Source organism: Mixophyes fleayi, unplaced genomic scaffold, assembly GCF_038048845.1.
Source record: "Mixophyes fleayi isolate aMixFle1 unplaced genomic scaffold, aMixFle1.hap1 Scaffold_114, whole genome shotgun sequence".
Classification (NCBI taxonomy): Eukaryota; Metazoa; Chordata; class Amphibia; order Anura; family Limnodynastidae; genus Mixophyes; species Mixophyes fleayi.
The window spans coordinates 117,501-122,500 of NW_027445912.1; the positions used below are offsets into that span (position 1 = coordinate 117,501).

A 5,000-nucleotide genomic window follows, 5' to 3' on the forward strand; every position below is an offset into this window, starting at 1 on the left:
CTTTTTTTTTTCTCTCTTGTTCCGGCCTCCTTCAATGCTGGTTTTGAGATGTATAAGAGATGTAGGTCAATAGGAAACCAATGCCTACAGCCACACCACCCTGAACAAGCCCAATCTCATCTGATCTTGGAAGCTAAGCAGAGCCGGGCCTGGTTAGTACTTGGATGGGAGACCACCTGGGAATACCAGGTGCTGTAGGCCTTTTTTTCTTCTCTCTTGTTCCGGCTTCCTTCAATGCTGGTTTCTAGATGTATAAGAGATGTAGGTCAATAGGAAAACAATACCTACAGCCACACCACCCTGAACAAGCCCAATCTCATCTGATCTTGGAAGCTAAGCAGGGCCGGGCCTGGTTAGTACTTGGGTGGGAGACCACCTGGGAATACCAGGTGCTGTAGGCCTTTTTTTTCTCTCTTGTTCCGGCTTCCTTCAATGCTGGTTTTGAGATTATAAGAGATGTAGGTCAATACAAAACCAATACCTACAGCTACACATCTCTGAACAAGCCCAATCTCGTTTGATCTTGGAAGCTAAGCAGGGCCGGACCTGGTTTGTAATTTGATGGGAGACCACCTGGGAATACTAGGTGCTGTAGGCCTTTTTTTTTTCTCTCTTGTTCCGGCTTCCTTCAATGCTGGTTTTGAGATGTATAAGAGATGTAGGTCATTATGAAACCAATACCTACAGCCACACCACCCTGAACAAGCCCAATCTCGTCTGATCTTGGAAGCTAAGCAGGGCCGGGCCTGGTTAGTACTTGGATGGGAGACCACCTGGCAATACCAGCTGCTGTAGGCCTTTTTTTTTAATCTCTCTTGTTCCGGCTTCCTTCAATGCTGGTTTTGAGATGTATAAGAGATGTAGGTCAATAGCAAGCCAATACCTACAACCACTCCACCTTGAACAAGCCCAATCTCGTCTGATCTTGGAAGCTAAGCAGAGCCCGGCCTGGTTAGTACTTGGATGGGAGACCACCTGGGAATACCAGGTGCTGTAGTCCTTTTTTTTTTCTCTCTTGTTCTGGCTTCCTTCAATGCTGGTGTTGAGATGTATAAGAGATGTAGGTCAATAGGAAACTAATACGTACAGCCACTCCACCTTGAACAAGCACAATCTCGTCTGATCTTGAAAGATAAACCGCGCCAGGCCTAGTTAGTACATGGATGGGAGACCACCTGGGAATACCAGGTGCTGTAGGCCTTTTTTTCTTCTCTCTTGTTCCGGCTTCCTTCAATGCTGGTTTCTAGATGTATAAGAGATGTAGGTCAATAGGAAAACAATACCTACAGCCACACCACCCTGAACAAGCCCAATCTCATCTGATCTTGGAAGCTAAGCAGGGCTGGGACTGGTTAGTACTTGGGTGGGAGACCACCTGGGAATACCAGGTGCTGTAGGCCTTTTTTTTTATCTCTCTTGTTCCGGCTTCCTTCAATGCTGGTTTTGAGATGTATAAGAGATGTAGGTCAGCAGGAAACCAATACCTACAACCACTCCACCTTGAACAAGCACAATCTCGTCTGATCTTGAAAGCTAAGCAGGTCCGGGCCTGGTTAGTACTTTTTTTTTTCTCTCTTGTTCTGGCTTCCTTCAATGCTGGTTTTAAAATGTATAAGTGATGTAGGTCATTGGAAAGCCAATACCTACAGCCACACCACCCTAGACAAGCCCAATCTCGTCTGATATTGGAAGCTAAGCAGGGCCGGGCCTGGTTAGTACTTGGATGGGAGACCACCTGGGAATACCAGGTGCTGTAGGCCTTTTTTTTTTTTCTCTCTTGTTCCGGCTTCCTTCCTTGCTTGTTTTTAGATGTATAAGAGATGTAGGTCAAGACAAAACCAATACCTACAGCTACACATCTCTGAACAAGCCCAATCTCGTTTGATCTTGGAAGCTAAGCAGGGCCGGACCTGGTTTGTACTTTGATGGGAGACCACCTGGGAATACTAGGTGCTGTAGGCCTTTTTTTTTTCTCTCTTGTTCCGGCTTCCTTCAATGCTGGTTTTGAGATGTATAAGAGATGTAGGTCAATAGGAAACCAATACCTACAGCCAAACCACCCTGAACAAGCCCAATCTCGTCTGATCTTGAAAGCTAAGCGGGGCCGGGCCTGGTTAGTACTTGGATGGGAGACCACCTGGCAATACCAGCTGCTGTAGGCCTTTTTTTTATCTCTCTTGTTCCGGCTTCCTTCAATGCTGGTTTTGAGATGTATAAGAGATGTAGGTCAATAGGAAGCCAATACCTACAACCACTCCACCTTGAACAAGCACAATCTCGTCTGATCTTGAAAGATAAGCAGCGCCGGGCCTAGTTAGTACTTGAATGGGAGACCACCTGGAATACCAGGTGTTGTAGGCCTTTTTTTTCCCTCTCTTGTTCCGGCTTCCTTCAATGCTTATTTTGAGATGTATAAGTGATGTAGGTCATTAGGAAACCAATACCTACAGCCACACCACCCTGATCAAGCCCAATCTCGTCTGATCTTGGAAGCTAAGCAGGGCCAGGCCTGGTTAGTACTTGGATGAGAGACCACCTGGGAATACCAGGTGCTGTAGGCCTTTTTTTTTCTCTCTTGTTCCGGCTTCCTTCAATGCTTGTTTTTAGATGTATAAGAGATGTAGGTCAATAGGAAACCAATACCTACAGCCACACCACCCTGAACAAGCCCAATCTCGTCTGATCTTGGAAGCTAAGCAGAGCCGGGCCTGGTTAGTACTTGGATGGGAGACCACCTGGGAATACCAGGTGCTGTAGGCCTTTTTTTCTTCTCTCTTGTTCCGGCTTCCTTCAATGCTGGTTTCTAGATGTATAAGAGATGTAGGTCAATAAGAAAACAATACCTACAGCCACACCACCCTGAACAAGCTCTATCTCATCTGATCTTGGAAGCTAAGCAGGGCCGGGCCTGGTTAGTACTTGGGTGGGAGACCACCTGGGAATACCAGGTGCTGTAGGCCTTTTTTTTTTCTCTTGTTCCGGCTTCCTTCAATGCTGGTTTTGAGATTATAAGAGATGTAGGTCAATATAAAACCAATAGCTACAGCTACACATCTCTGAACAAGCCCAATCTCGTTTGATCTTGGAAGCTAAGCAGGGCCAGACCTGGTTAGTACTTTGATGGGAGACCACCTGGGAATACTAGGTGCTGTAGGCCTTTTTTTTTTCTCTCTTGTTCCGGCTTCCTTCAATGCTGGTTTTGAGATGTATAAGAGATGTAGGTCAATAGGAAAACCAATACCTACAGCCACACCACACCCTGAACAAGCCCAATCTCGTCTGATCTTGGAAGCTAAGCAGGGCCGGGCCTGGTTAGTACTTGGATGGGAGACCACCTGGCAATACCAGGTGTTGTAGGCCTTTTTTTTCCCTCTCTTGTTCCGGCTTCCTTCAATGCTTATTTTGAGATGTATAAGTGATGTAGGTCATTAGGAAACCAATACCTACAGCCACACCACCCTGAACAAGCCCAATCTCGTCTGATCTTGGAAGCTAAGCAGGGCTAGGCCTGGTTAGTACTTGGATGGGAGACCACCTGGGAATATCAGGTGCTATAGGCTTTTTTTTTTCTCTCTTGTTCCGGCTTCCTTCAATGCTTGTTTTTAGATGTATAAGAGATGTATGTCAATAGGAAACCAATACCTACAGCCACACCACCCTGAACAAGCCCAATCTCGTCTGATCTTGGAAGCTAAGCAGGGGGGCCTGGTTAGTATTTGGATGGGAGACCACCTGGGAATACCAGGTGCTGTAGGCCTTTTTTTTTTCTCTCTTGTTCTGGCTTCCTTCAATGCTGGTTTTGAGATGTATAAGAGATGTAGATCAATAGGAAACTAATACCTACAGCCACTCCACCTTGAACAAGCACAATCTCGTCTGATCTTGAAAAATAAGCCGCGCCAGGCCTAGTTAGTACATGGATGGGGAGACCACCTGGGAATATCAGGTGCTGTAGGCCTTTTTTTTTCTCTTTTGATCCGGCTTCCTTCAATGCTGGTTTTCAGATGTATAAGTGATGTAGGTCATTAGGAAACCAAATCCTACAGCCACAACACCCTGAACAAGCCCAATATCGTCTGATCTTGGAAGCTAAGCAGAGCCGGGCCTGGTTAGTACTTGGATGCGAGACCACCTGGGAATACCAGGTGCTGTAGGCATTTTTTTTTTTCTATCTTGTTCCGACTTCCTTCAATGCTGGTTTTGAGATGTATAGGAGATGTAGGTCAATAGGGAACCAATACCTACAGCCACACCACCCTGAACAAGCCCAATCTCATCTGATCTTGAAAGCTAAGCAGGTCCAGGCCTGGTTAGTACTTTTTTTTTTCTCTCTTGTTCTGGCTTCCTTCAATGCTGGTTTTGAGATGTATAAGTGATGTAGGTCATTAGGAAACCAATACCTACAGCCACACCACCCTGAACAAGCCCAATCTCGTCTGATCTTGGAAGCTAAGCAGTGACGGGCCTGGTTAGTACTTGGATGGGAGACCACCTGGGAATACCAGGTGCTGTAAGCCTTTTTTTTTTCTCTCTTGTTCCGGCTTCCTTCAATGCTGGTTTTTAGATGTATAAGAGATGTAGGTCAATAGGAAAACAATACCTACAGCCACACCACCCTGAACAAGCCCGATCTCGTCTGATCTTGGAAGCTAAGCAGAGCCAGGCCTGGTTAGTACTTGGATGCAAGACCACCTGGGAATACCAGGTGCTGTAGGCCCTTTTTTTTTCTCTCTTGTTCCGACTTTCTTCAATGCTGGTTTTGAGATCTATAAGAGATGTAGGTCAATAGGAAACCAATACCTACAGCCACACCACCCTGAACAAGCCCAATTTCGTCTGATTTTGGAAGCTAAGCAGGGCTGGGCCTGGTTAGTACTTGGATGGGAGACCACCTGGAAATACCAGGTGCTGTAGGCCTTTTTTTTTTCTCTCTTGTTCTGGCTTCCTTCAATGCTGGTGTTGAGATGTATAAGAGATGTAGGTCAATAGGAAACTAATAC

The 5,000-nt window shown here is 46.0% G+C and overlaps 5 non-coding genes and 18 pseudogenes across 5 annotated transcripts; all 23 read left to right on the forward strand.

The window, feature by feature from the left end:
* Window positions 1-2, forward strand: part of LOC142113084 (5S ribosomal RNA) — a 119-nt pseudogene extending 117 nt beyond the window's left edge.
* An 80-nt stretch (window positions 3-82) lies between these two features.
* On the forward strand, window positions 83-201 carry LOC142113477 (5S ribosomal RNA). Its single transcript, XR_012681588.1, has one exon. It is a non-coding gene; the product is annotated as a 5S ribosomal RNA (ribosomal RNA).
* Window positions 202-282: 81 nt separating this feature from the next.
* Window positions 283-401, forward strand: LOC142113304 (5S ribosomal RNA). The gene has a single exon (XR_012681417.1). It is a non-coding gene; the product is annotated as a 5S ribosomal RNA (ribosomal RNA).
* A 78-nt stretch (window positions 402-479) lies between these two features.
* LOC142113174 (5S ribosomal RNA) lies at window positions 480-598 on the forward strand (annotated as a pseudogene).
* An 81-nt stretch (window positions 599-679) lies between these two features.
* LOC142113739 (5S ribosomal RNA) lies at window positions 680-798 on the forward strand (annotated as a pseudogene).
* Window positions 799-881: 83 nt separating this feature from the next.
* LOC142113050 (5S ribosomal RNA) lies at window positions 882-1,000 on the forward strand (annotated as a pseudogene).
* A 281-nt stretch (window positions 1,001-1,281) lies between these two features.
* On the forward strand, window positions 1,282-1,400 carry LOC142113348 (5S ribosomal RNA). Its single transcript, XR_012681461.1, has one exon. It is a non-coding gene; the product is annotated as a 5S ribosomal RNA (ribosomal RNA).
* Window positions 1,401-1,641: 241 nt separating this feature from the next.
* On the forward strand, window positions 1,642-1,760 carry LOC142113524 (5S ribosomal RNA; annotated as a pseudogene).
* Window positions 1,761-1,843: 83 nt separating this feature from the next.
* LOC142113029 (5S ribosomal RNA) lies at window positions 1,844-1,962 on the forward strand (annotated as a pseudogene).
* Window positions 1,963-2,043: 81 nt separating this feature from the next.
* Window positions 2,044-2,162, forward strand: LOC142112949 (5S ribosomal RNA; annotated as a pseudogene).
* An 81-nt stretch (window positions 2,163-2,243) lies between these two features.
* Window positions 2,244-2,361, forward strand: LOC142113229 (5S ribosomal RNA; annotated as a pseudogene).
* An 81-nt stretch (window positions 2,362-2,442) lies between these two features.
* LOC142113672 (5S ribosomal RNA) lies at window positions 2,443-2,561 on the forward strand (annotated as a pseudogene).
* An 80-nt stretch (window positions 2,562-2,641) lies between these two features.
* LOC142113315 (5S ribosomal RNA) lies at window positions 2,642-2,760 on the forward strand. Its single transcript, XR_012681428.1, has one exon. It is a non-coding gene; the product is annotated as a 5S ribosomal RNA (ribosomal RNA).
* Window positions 2,761-2,841: 81 nt separating this feature from the next.
* On the forward strand, window positions 2,842-2,960 carry LOC142113384 (5S ribosomal RNA). Its single transcript, XR_012681498.1, has one exon. It is a non-coding gene; the product is annotated as a 5S ribosomal RNA (ribosomal RNA).
* A 78-nt stretch (window positions 2,961-3,038) lies between these two features.
* On the forward strand, window positions 3,039-3,157 carry LOC142113061 (5S ribosomal RNA; annotated as a pseudogene).
* Window positions 3,158-3,239: 82 nt separating this feature from the next.
* Window positions 3,240-3,360, forward strand: LOC142112863 (5S ribosomal RNA; annotated as a pseudogene).
* Window positions 3,361-3,441: 81 nt separating this feature from the next.
* On the forward strand, window positions 3,442-3,560 carry LOC142113609 (5S ribosomal RNA; annotated as a pseudogene).
* An 80-nt stretch (window positions 3,561-3,640) lies between these two features.
* LOC142113681 (5S ribosomal RNA) lies at window positions 3,641-3,757 on the forward strand (annotated as a pseudogene).
* A 281-nt stretch (window positions 3,758-4,038) lies between these two features.
* On the forward strand, window positions 4,039-4,157 carry LOC142113134 (5S ribosomal RNA; annotated as a pseudogene).
* A 241-nt stretch (window positions 4,158-4,398) lies between these two features.
* Window positions 4,399-4,517, forward strand: LOC142113552 (5S ribosomal RNA; annotated as a pseudogene).
* Window positions 4,518-4,598: 81 nt separating this feature from the next.
* On the forward strand, window positions 4,599-4,717 carry LOC142112997 (5S ribosomal RNA; annotated as a pseudogene).
* An 81-nt stretch (window positions 4,718-4,798) lies between these two features.
* LOC142113603 (5S ribosomal RNA) lies at window positions 4,799-4,917 on the forward strand (annotated as a pseudogene).
* Window positions 4,918-4,998: 81 nt separating this feature from the next.
* Window positions 4,999-5,000, forward strand: part of LOC142113720 (5S ribosomal RNA) — a 119-nt pseudogene continuing 117 nt past the window's right edge.